General features: G+C 40.3%; 1 pseudogene; it reads left to right on the forward strand.

Annotated features, from left to right (window-relative positions):
- Window positions 1-1154: 1154 nt before the first annotated feature.
- The window catches only part of LOC122604604, a 34774-nt pseudogene continuing 19838 nt past the window's right edge, over window positions 1155-16090 (forward strand).

The following is a 16090-nucleotide window of genomic DNA, read 5'->3' on the forward strand; positions in this document are numbered from 1 at the left end:
CCAGTGAAAATACATCTAAAGATAATCTATCTATATATTTTACATTAATTATTGTATGACACATACAAAAAATTTTATAATCAAAGTTGCGATAAAAATATTTTAAAAGTCAAAATAAGACATTTAAATTGGGATGAAGGGGGTAATATTTACAATGAAATGTTTAATGGACTTAATTAGCATGTCTAATATAGGCTTAAAAATGTTAAAGATTAAGAGAGAAAAAAAACTCATGATACATGTGTAAAACATCTAAAACATTAAATATAATTAAGAGACCTAAAAATTAAGCCTAAAGATATGACTAATGTATTAAATGACTAACACATGAATTATGTATTTTCTTACTCCTCATTATTTTCTCATGACATATGTTTTCATCTTATCATTAAGTTTATGTTTTAACCATCTTCAAATCCTAATTATTAACTATTAACTCGTTTTAAAGTCTATGTAGAAATTCATACTATTCCGAACCTAAATTACATGAAGAGGATGGAAACCCAGGATTTCCAGAAAGCCTCCCAATTAATCCACCCGTATAAATATAGGAAGTGAGAATCGAAACTTGATAAATTTAGGAGGTCAAAGATCTTATCAATGCCATCAACCATGTGTCTCACAAAATTAATAATTCTAACATATTAATTAGCAAATGAAGCTAGCTCAACTGCCAGATGCATCCCTGGTTTTTCCTATTGGTTTTGGGTTTGACTCTCATGACTTACAAGTTTGTGGGTTTTTTCTACTGAATCCTGTAACGGCTTATGGTCTACATCTCGTAGTCTAGAGTTACGTGCAAGGCTTCACCATTATACAGTGAGGTGTTTCCTGATGTCGAATACCGACTAACTGTTAAAAAAACATATTATAAATTGCTATATACACAAACTCTTCAATTGTATTTATTAATTAGTCAGATATTAGTAAATCGTTGTCTTACACTTTTCACATTTTCATACGGGGCTAAGACTAGTAAGTGATAAACAAATCCTGGTTTATATAAAGTACCATATTTTAAATACCGATGTGATGCTGTGTGTGGACCGGGTCACCAGGAATAAGCCCATTAGTCACCATCAACAATTTATTTTTAGTCTGACCAAAAATCACATATTCTGTGATGCAATATCTATTATGATATTACACAAACATGTATAAAAAGTCATATTGCTCTACAACTTTATATGATTAAAATTTTCATATTTCTCATAGTGAGATATGATGGCACTTTTGGTTGCATTCCTTCTATTGACCCTGATGAGGTCTGGAATGTCACAGCTGAACAACTCAAACAATACAAACAGACCCATTGGGTCATTTTGCGGTGGTAACGCTCCAATGGTTCTTTCAAATTTTATGAATAACCGCAACTTCACTCTATCAGAAATCAGAAGGCAGTTATCTGGTAATGATGTTTTATATGCTAGAGCACAGAGTTTAGCCGAGGGGGACTCGGTCTTTGGAGCTGCCCAATGCAGGAACTACCTCTCAACAGCACAGTGTTTGGCTTGTTTTGATGCTGCTGTGTCTGAATTAGCAAGCTGCTTGACCGGAAATGGTGCTTATGTTTTCTTCGATAACTGTTTTGTCAGGTAAAATTACTTGTTTTTTTCATGATCAATCGGTACAGGTTAGATGTTGTTAGTATAAGCAACAACTTTATGCCTTAGACCATCTTTACTCATAAAAAGGCTCGGCACGGTGGACACCACTTTGGCTAATACGCCGACGAATATGCCGGCCCAATACATCAGAAGGTCTGCAATCTGCATAGTCACTTCAATATGCCGTTGGTCTTAGGGGATGTTTGGTATGATGGAATGGAAAGAGGAGAAAGAGAATGAGAAAGACTTCTCTTGTTTGTTAACATTGAAGAAAGGGAATGAGAAAGGAGAAGGGAGAATCAATTCCATTCTCCCCATTCTCCCCATTAATTAAAAGTGACACACACTTTTAAGATGGCCAGACGCACTTAATACTATGTGGCTGTGTTGCTTTATATAGGGGAAGACTTGGGGCAACACAGCCTACTTTGATTGCGACTTGATGGTAGTTGTCGACTTCCAATTGGCTCATGGTACTTAAATCATGTGCCCATTGTCTTCTATACCAAATCGGGTGAGAGAGAGAGAGAACCCTTGCTTTGGTCCCAACATGTACATTACCATTCAGGGTAAATTACAGTTGGTTAACCATCACGTGACCTTTTTGTCTTCATGTAGTTTGAATATTTCCTACCATGACAAACTTAGATCAGCATGCATCCCGCTGAACAAGTCTCTTCATCTGCTGATGACTTGCTAGAGAATTGCTGACGACATGTGTCAGATTGTCAAGTCTCCTTCAGCGAATCCCAGACTTAACAATCTCCCTCTATTTGCTGAGGAGACTCGCTGAATGACAATTACTTTAGACAAAGATAAGAAAGAATGAATATGAGCTGAAGATGTCTTTTTATATCATTGAAGTGAATTACAAGTTGAGCATAAAGCTTTTACAAAATAGACATCTAAAGATTTGCTGCCTCTATCTCCCAAGCATCTTCCTGCTTGGCAATTCTAAGTACTGGATCATCTCTTCTTGCTGGCTTCATCATTTCCTCATCAATCCTGCTGATTACTGAGTGAGCACTGATCATCTTTGCAAATCTTCTTCTGATGCTGATCAGGAAACCAGTGGATGCTTGTTCAATTTCGGCCAGTCTGAAAAAGAGTTGATCATTTATGAAATTTTGGAAGAAAATGCCAGCAGGGTCTTCAAGTATTCTTCCTTCTTCAAAAGAACACCTGGGAGGAAGCCTCAAATTTAATGCTGCATCACCAGAGATAGGAGGAAGGTCAGCAGGCAAAGGTTGGGCAGCAAGCTTTCTTTTTGGGACACGTTTGCCTGCTGAGGAAGAGACAGCTGTTGGAGAACCAAAAACTGCCCTTAGCATGGGAAGGTCTGCCTTGAATTTTGTTTCGAACTTCAGTGCTTTTTCAAAATAATTCTTCAGCATCCCTTGAAGTTGTTCATAACTGGCAGCCTTCTTATCCTTGATGATCAAATAGATTTCATACCATTCTGAAGCTCCCAAGTTAGTTAATTTTACATCTTCAATCTTAGTTGGAGCACTGTGCCCTTCTCTTAGGAACTTCAGATTGGTTTTCGTTCCCATGGCAGCTTTGTGAACTTCAGCAGCTGTGATTCGCTCTGGCCTCTTCCTATCATTCATGATTTTCAATCACCTGGCCTTTTCTACTTCGAATTTTTCTCTTTTTTCTTTTAATTGCTACTCTACATCAGCTTGCTTTTGTCTATAGAGAGCTTCAGGCCCACCAGTGGTTAGCAACATTCTTTGCTCTCCATCCATCTCATCCTTCTCCAAGAGGGCCAGCTGCTTAATGTATTCAAGGTTTTTCTTCTCATTTTCCTTATTAGCTTTCAGTCTATCCAGCTCTTCCAGGGCCTCCTCTTGAGTTTTTCCCTCAGCAGTGATTGATAAAACATCAATGACTTGAAATTGATTTCCTGCTGGGGATGTGATGGATGTATTCTATGCAGTCAGCGGCGAGGGATGGAGAAAACCGGTATCAGTCAGCTGCTTTCTCTGAGCTGCTGTTATTTTAGACACTTCAGCATTTCCGAGGAAGCGAGGATGGAAAATATTGAGCACTTCCCTGGATGTGACCCTGGCCATTTCTTGTGCAAAACCGGTTTCCTAGGCTGCCCTGACTGCACGAGGACTCATTTCCTCTTCTTCAACTTGGGGAGCTTCAGCAACTATCAGTTGTTGCTCCCCCTCAGCAGATGCTTCTACAGCCGTCTCCCCCTTAACGCTAGCAGGGAGAACATCAGTTCTTGTCTCCCCCTCAGTATCAGCAGGGGGAGAATCCACCTTTTCTTCACTGACGGCCACTATTGCCAGTTCATCAGTGGCCGCTACAGTGTTTTCCTCATTTACAATCTTGTCAGCTGAAGCTTCATAAATGTCATTAACAGCTTTGTTTACTGCTTCACTAACAAGTGCCATTACAGAAGCATCCACTTTCTCCCTCTTGGAGGTAGTATCATTAACTTCTACCTCCATCGTTGCTGCTGGAGCTGCCTGCTGCTAGAGAAGTTGGGACAACATCTTCTTGATATCTCCAACTTCTTGCTCCAATTTTTGTTGGCACTTACGATCTTCCTCAGTAAATGAAACTTGAGGAGGAGGAAGACTGGCCACAGTGGTTTCCAAGGCATTGATAGCCTTGGTGTTTTCTTCAACCTGGGTGGAAAGACGAGAAACCAGGTTGGCCATAGTTTTTACTTCAGCAGCAGCGGATTAACTACTGCTGCATGCTTTTTGTGCTAAGAACCGTACAGCAGGTCCAATTTTGCACAGCGATCGAGAGAGCCCACGAATGACTTGCTGATCCCTTTTGATAGAGTTTGTGTAGGTGCGAAGTTTTTCTTGATCAGCAGCCATAGACACAGATTTTTCTTTTATTGTCTCAAAGCTGGCAGTGTTTTCATTCTGCTTGCTGTACCAGTTCTCCAAGATCTTCACCAATATGTGATCTTCATGAGTTTTGAGTTGTACAGCGATTGTGGCAGCCTTGGTGAGATCATTCAGCTGGTGTTCAACTCTAGTCAGCCTGTCAACGATTTGAGAATCGACAGGCGTGACTTGAGGTTGCACCTCAGTTACTTCGGTATTAGCTGCTGCATTATCATCAGCAGCAACTTCTTGTGCACTTTCGTTAGTCGCTGCTGCAATGTTGTCAGCAGCAGCAACTTCTACATTATCATTTACGGCTGCTGCTTTTTCACTATCAGCAGCAGCAGCCTCTTCATCCACCTCCATATCACTTGCTTCCATTTCATCAGCCTGAATGGAGGAATCCAGCTGGAATTCATCCGCCACAAACTCTCCCAAATCCAGATCACTTTCATCATCATCCCCTTCAACATTTTCACCTTCCTCTACACCACTACCTTCAACAGCCATCCCTTCTCCAGAAATATTTAGAGGGGTAGGGGAACCGGGTGCCTCAGCTTCAGTGTGTTGTATCACCAAAGCATCATCGGCCGTAGATTTTGTTGTCTCTAGCATCACCTGTGATATGGCTGCTGACAACGACTCAGAGGGTTGAGAAGAAGAGGGAATGATTAATTCGGTTGACTCAACTCTAATGGGCTGGGGTGGCCCTTGATCTTCACCAACCTCGCCTACAGAAGTTTGAGGTGGCTGCTTGCGGTTACCCTTTTTCTCGTCAGCAGCCTTTTTTGAGGCTGCTGATGGGCTGGCTGGGTCTCTATTGTCCTTGGGCAGTGAGGACTTCTTAACCTTAGTAGTTTTGCCCTTTGATACTCGCTGCTGCTGTTTTGGGACAGCAGCAGGAGGTGAAGTGGAAGAAGAAGAAAGTGTTTTGGTTTTCTTGGGAGCTTTGGAGGTTGCTGGGGGGGATTATCAGCATACCAGCTCCAGCAGATTGGGTCTATATACATCAGGATATACAGAATAAAGTACCTGTTTCATTCTTGGGGTGAGCACAGCGTACTTGGAATCAAATTGTTCAGGATCACAAGCTGGAATCTTGTACACAGAGCTTGCAACCCTGGGAGAGAGGATGAATTGTGCCCCTTCAGGGAGATACTTTTCTTTCAGCTCCTTCTTGAGAATCAGTGAGAGAAAGCGAGTGAAGGGGACAGAGTTTGATCTGTTCTTGATAGTGACCTTCCCCTTTAAATCTTCAAAAATTACGCTGGCAAAGTCAATGTTGCGACCATTTGCCAGCTCATAAATCATCTGCATGTAGTGGCCTGATCAAAAGAGCCACTGTTGCCACCCAGACACTGAATTACATGGGTGAACAGCAGCCTCCATACACCCGGCAGATATTTCTTCTGAGGGTTGCTGTGCACAGGTTGTGCAGGTTCAGTGTTGGTCCCATAACCAATGGTTAACAACCATTCCTTCCACACTCCAATGGGGACCAACTCCACATATGGATGCTCTTCCGATTGTTTGGGAAGACGAAGAGCATCTCTCAACGAATCTACCGAGATGGAGATAGTGTGTTCTCCTTTCAGTACAGTTCCAGTGATGGTGCTACTGGCGACCTTGTAATCACATGTCCACCAAAACTCTCTAAGGAGGTGGACACACATCTCTTTTGGGTCAGAATAGATGGCCTTTCTGGCAGGGCATCCCATAATGAAATCCAACATGGAGAAGTACCCCTTTATTTTTGATGGGATCTCTACAGATCCCAGATAGTTGTTGGCCTTAATGACCAGTTTTGATGCTTGGAAAGATACTTGATTAGAAGGATTTATGCCTTCATTATCATATACCTTGGAGTTGAGATAAGAAATGTTTTGTTGTTCAGATGAAGAAGTCATTTTTTTTGATGAAAGTGATGAAAGATTAGAGTGAATGAATATTGCAAGGAAATGAGAAAGATTTGAGAGAATATGAAGAGTTTAAGAGGATGTGAAAGATTATTGGAAAGAAATGAACGTAAGAGAGGGTGAGATGGAAGAGATTTGCATATATATGGCATGGATATGGGTCCCATAACTGTAAAAGTGAGTTGTAGTGGGTACTCTCTTTCATACGTGGCAACAAAAAATATTATTTTGAAATAAAAGGACACTGTACCTATATACGTATGAGAGATGTATGATGTGACCAGAAGAACCACGATTTCAACTGCACTCGAGTTCATACGGCGTATACAGTGTACAAGTTGCCCATTTGGGAGAAAATCGAGGTAACCGTTTGAGAGATATATAATATAAAATTAACAAAAATACGTAGTGGAATACACTCAGATAACTTGAGGTACCCACTGAAGAGTTGTATGGTTTTGATAAATAATGGTTACCAAATTTTGATCAGCACCACAAAAACCAAAGAGGTGGATGCTGATGATCATTACACAATTTTTGGCAAATTGTCAGCCATAAACGGATTTTAGAAGTCTTTACCAGCAGCCGTTTGCTGCTGGACTAGATAGAGACTTTCAGCACCCTATTACTTTTGTTATGCTTTTTCCCAAAGCATCAGGGATCAACGGATTTTAGACGTCTTTACCAGCAGCCGTTTGCTGCTGGACTAGATAGGGACTTTCAGCACCCTATTACTTTTGTTATGCTTTTTCCCAAAGCATTAGGGATCAACGGATTTTAGACGTCTTTACCAGCAGCCGTTTGCTGCTGGACTAGATGGAAACTTTTGACTTTCCATTGCCTTTATTTTGCTTTTTCCCAAAGCAACAGGGATCAGCGAGTAGAAGGAAGAGCTCGCTGATAATCTTTGACTTAAGAAGCCGCTGCTCATCTTCATAAAAGGAATATGGGCAGGAAAACATGAGTGATCATGTTGAATTTGTAAAATCACCATTTAACATACCCAACCTGCTGACGAGATCCTTGAATCTCTTTTCATCTAAAGGTTTAGTGAAGATATCAGCTAGTTGGTCATTAGTGGGGATGAAGTAAATTTCAACATCCCCTTTCATGACATGATCACGAATGAAGTGATACCTAATGTCAATATGTTTAGTTTTGGAATGCTGAACAGGATTATGTGTGATAGCAATAGCACTTGTGTTATCACACATGATGGGGATTTTGGAAAAATTTAGGTCATAGTCAGCAAGTTGGTTTTTCATCCAAAGGACTTGTGCACAACAACTTGCTGCAGACACATACTCTGCTTCAGCAGTGGAGATGGAAACTGTATGCTGTTTCTTACTAGACCAACTAGTCAGCCTTCCCCCCAACAATTGACATCCACCACTGGTACTTTTCCTATCTAACATGCATCCAGCATAGTCAGAGTCAGAGTATGCAACTAAGTCAAAGGTAGAATCCTTGGGATACTAGAGACCTAAAGAGGAAGTTCCTTTGAGATATTTGAAGATACGTTTGACAGCGAGAAGATGGGACTCCCTTGGGGATGCTTGATACCTTGCACAAAGGCAAGTAGCAAACATAATGTCGGGACGACTCGCTGTGAGATACATTAGAGAGCCAATCATTCCACGATAGAATGTGGGATTCACATGCTTTCCATCAAGGTCAGCATGGAGATTATTAGGAGGAGACATGGGAGTAGACTTTGTAGTGATATTAGACATATCAAATTTGGCCAGCATGTCTCGAATATATTTTTCTTGGTTTATGAAGATGCCATCAGTAAGCTGGCGAATTTGTAAACCAAGGAAGAAGGTTAGCTCACCCATCATGCTCATTTAAAAATGAGAGGACATTAGTGAGCTAAATTTGTTGCAAAGTTTCTTACTGGAGGATCCAAATATAATGTCATCGACATATATTTGTACATAGAGAACATGAGCACCCTTCTTAAAGATAAAAAGGGTGGAGTCCATAGATCCTCGCTGAAACTCATGAGAGAGAAGAAATTCAGAGAGAGTGTCATACCAAGCTCTGGGAGCTTGTTTAAGACCATATAATGCTTTGAAAGACGATAGACGTGGTTTGGCTTGGTTAGATCTTCAAAACCAGGTGGCTGCTCCACATAAACTTCTTCTTCGAGTTTTCCATTTAGGAAGGCACTCTTGACATCCATTTGATATACTGTGAAGTTTCGATAAGCAGCATGTGCCAGGAATAAGCGTATTGCTTCAAGTCTAGCCACTGGTGCAAAGGTTTCGTCATAGTCGACTCCTTCTTCTTGAAGGTACCCTTGAGCTACTAACCTAGCCTTGTTGCGAATGACAACACCATCTTCATCCATTTTATTCCTATAAACCCACTTAGTTCCAATGGGTTCTTTGCCAAGAGGAAGAGGAACTAAGAACCAAACATGCTGTCTTTGGAATTGAGTTAGTTCTTCTTGCATGGCAGCAACCCAAGATGGGTCAACCATGGCTTCTCCAATATTCTTAAGAGTTATCATTGACAAGAAATTAACATATAGGCATGTGTTTCTAGTCGTTGATCTAGTCACAATGCCCTGCTGAGGATCACCAATAATCTGGTGAGCAGGATGACTTGAAGTCCATTTAAGTGATGGAACACTTGATGAACCTAGAGGGGCAGCGGAAGATGTTTGCATGGGATCAGCAGGAGAAGAATAAGAGGAAAAATCAATGGTAATTGAAGGATTAAGAGAAGCTTGATCAGTGGAGCCATTTGGTTGATTTAAGTTTTCAGTGATGGGGTCATCAGCAGACACCATGTCTTCAGTGTAAGCTGAAGCATCATGATACTCTTCATCAGCAGAGTTATCAACTTGCACATCATCAGCCAGTGATCTAGGTTTGACAGATGTTGCATGGATTGACCTTAAGATAGGCTCAACTAGCTCAATCGTATAGATATGAGTAGCAACTTGCTCCAGCTCATGGTCTGCTGAACTCTCCTCAGTGAGTTGCTGTTCAGTAGGAGACGAGCAAGAAGCATCGACAAATGAGTCAGCATCCTCCATAGGAGGGTTGATGAACTCATTGAAGATTTCTTCAGTAGAAGATGGCTGGATATCTTTAAGAGCAGAAGAGCTTTCATCAAAAGTGACATGAATTGATTCATCCACTTTTTGAAGACGAGTATTTTGATTTGAGGTTTCTTTCCTCTTAAAACTTCATATGCAGTTTTGTCATGTCTTTTGACAATGAGGCATCTATTTTGGGTGTGACAAGCAGTGTTGACTGCTTCAGCCCAAAACCTATTTGGAAGAGAGGACTTACTGAGCATAGTGCGTGCTGCCTCTATAAGAGTTCTATTTCTCCTTTCAGCAACACCGTTTTGCTCAGGAGTTCTAGTGGAAGAGAAGTTTTGTGAGATCCCTTGATCAGCACAGAAGGTTTCAAGAGTGTGGTTTCTAAACTCAGTGCCATGATCACTTCTGAGCTCTTTGACCCTTATGCCATTGAGATTTTCCATTTTCTTAATGAATTTGATGATTTCATCAGCAACATCACTCTTAGAATTAAGGAAAATTGTCCAAGTATATCGTGAATATTCATCCACAATTACTAAAGTGTATCTGCTACCCTTTAGACTTTGGACATTCACTGGACCAAAAAGGTCCATGTGAAGAAGGTGAAAACAACCCTTAACAGAGTTGGCTTGTTTAGTTTTAAAAGTAGCTCTATGGCATTTGCCTTTTTCACAAGCACCACAAAGCCTATCTTTTTCAAAAGAGAGAGGAGGAAGGCCACGAACAAGGTTCTTTTTGGCCAGTGAGTTTATGGTTTTGAAATTCACATGCGACATACGCTTGTGCCGTAACCAATTTAACTTAGATGCTGACTTAGCAAAGAAACAAGTCTCACTATCAGTTTTGATAGGAGTGAAGTCTACAAGATATACATCTCTTTTTCTTGGAGCAACCAAGACGACTTCCTTGTTGATGTTTACTACGGTGCCTTGATGCTTATCAAGGATTACTTTGTAGTCAGCATCACATAGTTGACTTATGCTGATGAGATTATGCTTTAATCCATTTACATAAGCAACTTTTGAGAATTTTATAAGGCCATTAGAAAGAAGACCATATCCTTCAGTCTGGCCAGTAGAGTTATCACCAAACACCACTGTAGGACCAGGTGCCTCAGTATAGTCATCCAGCAGGGATTTTAAGCCAGTCATGTGTTTTGAACAGTCGCTGTCCAAATACCACACTCCTTTACCTAGCGAGCCCTACATGGATGAAAAGAGGATAAGGATCACTTTATTCATCCAAACCTATGTCAGCAGGATTTTCTGGAGGTACTTCAGGGGAGGAAGTAGGCTCTATAGAGAGAGCTTCCACCAGAGTAAGGTGATTTCCCACAGAGACAGGGATAGGATTTTCTTCACTTGTGGGCAGAATGCTGGTTTCATTACTATGAAGGTAAGCAAAGCTGCTCACAACATCAGGAGCACTGAATTCAACCAGCATTGAGGGTTGCCCCCAAGCATTTGAAACAACCCTTTGAGAATGAGGAATTTCAATGCGCCGAGCAGCAATGTAGTCAGCAATACTTGAATTAGTGACAGAGGAGGAGTCACTGATAACTGGTTCAGTAGAGAGGTTCTCACTGATCCTGTTAGAAGAGGAAGATGTTTCAGCAGTGGTGGGAATTTTAGGTACACATACAACTGCTGGAGCATCTTTTGGACAGAAAAGAACACATTCAGAAGCAACATGTCCTCTGCTGCTACAGAGATAGCATTTATTGTCAGAGGAATTGCCTTGACTTAGAAAATCCCTCAGTTGAGATGAAAGATCATTCACTCGCTGAGTGAGTTCATTTATTTGAGGAGATGAGGAAAAGGAAGCCTTGCTCTTTTGCTTAGACTTGGACTTATTCCTTTGTCTAAGCTTAGGAGGGGGCATTTGAGGAACAGGGCCAAGTATGGATTCACCATGATGATTTTGAGGAGGCTGATGTCCTCTAATCATGGTCCATGCTTGCTTCCCAGCAGGATGAAAAGAGGAGGAACCCTGCTGAGGCAGATTCTCACTAATAGGAGTTGTGGATCTGACTTGACGTTTTGGAGTGGTCGACCTCAATTGCCTATGAGGTAGATACTCCTTGTTGGAAAAAGAGGATTGATACTGCTGAGAGGGCACATGTCCTCTTTGAGGAGTAATAGACCTTGTTTGTTGATGAGGCAAATATCCTTGCTGAGGAGTTATAGGTCTATTTTGAGAAGTCTGTCTTCCTCTTTTTGGAGTAACATGCCTTGGATTTGATTTTGGAGGTAAGGAATGAGATACAGCATCAGCATGTACACCCTTTGTGGGAGGTACTTGCTGTTGTCTTTCATCAGCGAACCTAACCCTTCTGTATACTTGTTCTGACATAGAATTTGTATGAGAAGGTTCAAGTTGAGAAGATTTAGCACCAGAAAGTTGCTGACAGACATGATGGTCTTGCTGAGGGATACCATAGTCATAGGAGCAGCAATGGTGCTGCTGAGAAGCAATGGGTACATACCCATCACTAGAGATATCTCCATTAAAGGTTCTTGGTGGAGAATTTTGAACTCTCCCTTCATGTGGCATCATGCCAACAATAGGGAGATGGGAGAACATGTTGAAAGTACTGGTAGAAGGACTAGTACTTTTAGCATTTAAAGAGGAGGAAACACTGGAAGATGCTGAAGCTTTGATGTCCATCTCAGCATGATAGTCATTTTGTCCCTTGACAAAATACCACTTTTTTATTTCATCCAGTGAGATAGAAGATGAACAAGGTGGAGGAATGGATACTTCAGGCTTTACATCATCTTTAAAGGAGTCAGCAATGGAGGCAGCAGCATCAAAATTGCCACCAATTACCACTTGTACTTGAGCAGGGACTTGTTCGCTCAAGCAATGATGATGAAATTTAGAAGCCTTTGACCAGGAGGTCACAATCTTCTTTAAATTAGAGACTTCAGCCTTGAGAGATTCATTCTCAAGTTGAAGTTTTTGAGTCATCAACTCATGAGATTGAAGTTCAACATGAACATTTTTCAATTTCATAAGTTTTTCAGATTTTTCACTCAACTCTATTTCAGCAGAGTTAAGTTTAGATTGAAGTTCAACACGTAGACTTTCTACGAACTGAAGATCACAAGACAAAGACTCAATTATTTTGGTCTTGTCTTGATTAGACGAAGAGAGAAGAGAGTGTACCTTTTTAACAGTGACGTTTACCCACTGACTAGAGGAGACTTGATCCTTGGTCAGAGCATCACTGTCAGCAAGTGCCATAAGGCATATGGCATCAACATAATCGTCATCATCAGAATCATCTGAGTCAGCCCAATCATGTTCTTTAGCAATCAGTCCTTTTGCTGGGACTTTATCCTCTGTTTCAACAACCTTTGCCTTCAGCTGATAATATTTGTTCCTATATTCATCAGCAGATTTGGAAGGATTAGTTTTGGAGGCAGCAGGATTGGGTAAGGAGACTCTACACTCCTTTTGATAGTGGCCTTTCCTGCCACACCTCCAGCACTCTTCCTGTGATTTGTCAACAGGAGGTTTGAGGGAAGTGATCGTTTTTCGATTATTCCATCTTTTTGAGTATTTTCTTCCAGCAACTAGGGCAAAGCCCATGAAGTCATTAAACATTTCTTGTTTTTTTTCATCATCCAGCTCATTTATGAGAGTCTGAATTGATGCTGGAAGATTAGAGGTACTGGCACCATCATAGAGATCGATGGACTCAGTGGAAACAAGAGCAATAGGGTCAGAAATTGGATGAGGAGAGATGCTTACTGAAGAAGAAGAGGAAGAGCCAGCATGTCTTTTGGCATCAGCAGACGCTCGAATATTTTCAGCCAATGCTCTTTCTTCGAATTGAAGAGTGCCAAAAAGTTCTTCAAGATCAAAGTCTTGGATTTTCTTCGTTGTACGAAGAGTTTGTCTTAAGTTTTGCCACTTAAGAGGAAGAGAATCAATGAATTTGTGACATACCTTAAAGTTATCATGGGTAATGCCAACATTTGTCATATCATTGAGCAATCCTTTAAAGCGAGTGTAGGTGCTCTCAAGACTTTCATCGGGAAGGGAGAAGAAATTTTCATAAGCTCTTTTCAAATCAATTTTCTTGATTTTAATGAGGTCAGCAGAACCTTCATAGGTGCTGACGAGTCTATCCCATACTTCCTTTGAAGAGGGATACTTGATGACCAGTTTCATGATTTCAATAGGGAGGGTAACTATAATCATGTTTTCTTGATTTTAATGAGGTCAGCAGAACCTTCATAGGTGCTGACGAGTCTATCCCATACTTCCTTTGAAGAGGGATACTTGATGACCAGTTTCATGATTTCAGTAGGGAGGGTAACTATAATCATGTTTTTAAGTCTAGCATCAAGATTTACCAGCTTTCTTTCTTCATCTGTCCATTGGACCTCTGGTTTAACCAGGTCAGTGACTATTTCAGGAGCTTCAGGTGTAGCTCCTGGAGTCCTTTGGACATACATCGGTACGTATGGACCCTCAGTTAATATAGTCATTAAATAGGGTTCCACACCAGCGATGTGTAGAAGCATTCTCTCCTTCCAAGACCCAAAATCTTTGGGCTCGAACTTAGGAGGTGTCGACACGTAGCCAAAGTCACGTGTGTTCACAAGGCCGGGAACAGAAGACATGGTTCTTGTTAAAAAGAAATTAAGAGGAATTAAAGAACAGAAATCTTAAATATAAACAAAAGAAGGCAAATAGATCTTGTTCCAATGATTTAGGAACGGATGGCTCTGATACCACTTGACGGTCCACGAATGCACAACTTATGTTTTAATTAAGTATACAAGAAAGAAAGTAAGTAAGTAACAAGAACAATGTAAAGTTCAATTGCAATACATCTATGCAAGGATAATCATATGTATCATTTATTAAACGATGAATACATGGTTGATCTTACACTTGACTTACAAGAATACAAAAGAACATAGATAATTGCTAAGTCTAAATATTCTAGAAAAACTTAGACAATTTCAAGTGACACATACTTTTAAGTTGGCCAGACGCACTTAATACTATGTGGTCGTGTTGCTTTATATAGGGGAAGACTTGGGGCAACACAGCCTGCTTTGATTGCGACTTGATGGTGGTTGTCGACTTTCAATTGGCTCATGGTACTTAAATCATGTGCCCATTGTCTTCTATACCAAATCGGGTGAGAGAGAGAGAACCCTTGCTTTGGTCCCAACATGTACATTACCATTCAGGGTAAATTAAAGTTGGTTAACCACCACGTGACCTTTTTGTCTTCATGTAGTTTGAATATTTCCCGCCATGACAAACTTAGATCAGCATGCATCCCGCTGAACAAGTCTCTTCATCTGCTGATGACTTGCTAGAGAATTGCTGACGACATGTGTCAGATTGTCAAGTCTCCTTCAGCGAATCCCAGACTTAACATATGTAATAAATGCATTATTATTTTAATTTTTACTTTTTTATATATTCATTTTTTGTGGGTACCAAACAACATAATCCGTTCTCTTTCCAAATAGTCATTCTCTTTCTCACTATTTTCATTCAATATTACTTTTTCATTCTCTATAATTCCCTTTTACCAAACACCCCCTTATAGTCTATGGAAGTGGTTTACTATTGAGTTATTAGGACCCGTTTACTTTTTACTTAATAAACTTAATAGTTAAGAACTTAATAATTAAGTCAAATTTCATTTTTTTTATTTATTAAATAAAAATAACTGTCAATTATATATATTTTTTTACTTAATACATATAAACATTACTTATACATTCAGTCACTTAATACACCAAACACTTAATGACTAAAAAAAAAAACGGGTCCTTACTCTTAAAGTTTGATTTCATGGATGTCATAAACCATAATCGCTATGTGATTTACTACTCATAAAACCATTCTCAACCCATTACTCCATCACACTCAAAAACTACAACAACAATGCTGGGGTATGAGGGAGGTATGATGTAGACAGTCCTTACCCCTACTTAAAAGTAGAGAGGCTGTTTCATATCCACCGAGGTGGAAGGGACCTCCGGCCCAGGGTGAAAAAAATAGGGTTAGATCCACTGGAGTGGAAGACTTAACCGGGAATAATCTCGATCTCAAACTCTCAATCTCAAAGCTCGATCTCAGTCTCCAAAAACCAAACTTAGATTGGATCCGAAAGTTTGTTACCGTTAGAGGAGAAGAGAGAGCAGAGAGAGAGAGAGAGAGAGAGATTACAATAACATTCTCATCACACCCGTTTTTATTCCCAAACGGCCCAACTCGGCCATCACTCAAAAATGGAGTGGTGGAAGGGACCTCCGGCCCAGGGTGAAAAAAATAGGATTAGATCCACCGGAGTGGAAGACTTAACTGGGAATAATCTCGATTTTAAACTCTCAATCTCAAAGCTCGATCTCAGTCTCCAAAAACCAAACTTAGATTGGATCTGAAAGTTTGTTACCGTTAGAGGAGAAGAGAGAGCAGAGAGAGAGAGAAAGAGAGAGAGATTACAATAACATTGTCATCACACCCGTTTTTATTCCCAAACGGCCCAACCCGGCCATCACTCAAAAATGGAGTCCAACGTTATTTGGTTTACACTGTTAAAAAATTAAAATTACAAGAATTAAGATTGAATATAACAAAATAACACTACGTTTAAAAATAAGATTCATTTAT

The sequence above is a fragment of the Erigeron canadensis genome, chromosome 6 (genome assembly GCF_010389155.1).
Source record: "Erigeron canadensis isolate Cc75 chromosome 6, C_canadensis_v1, whole genome shotgun sequence".
Taxonomy (NCBI): Eukaryota; Viridiplantae; Streptophyta; class Magnoliopsida; order Asterales; family Asteraceae; genus Erigeron; species Erigeron canadensis.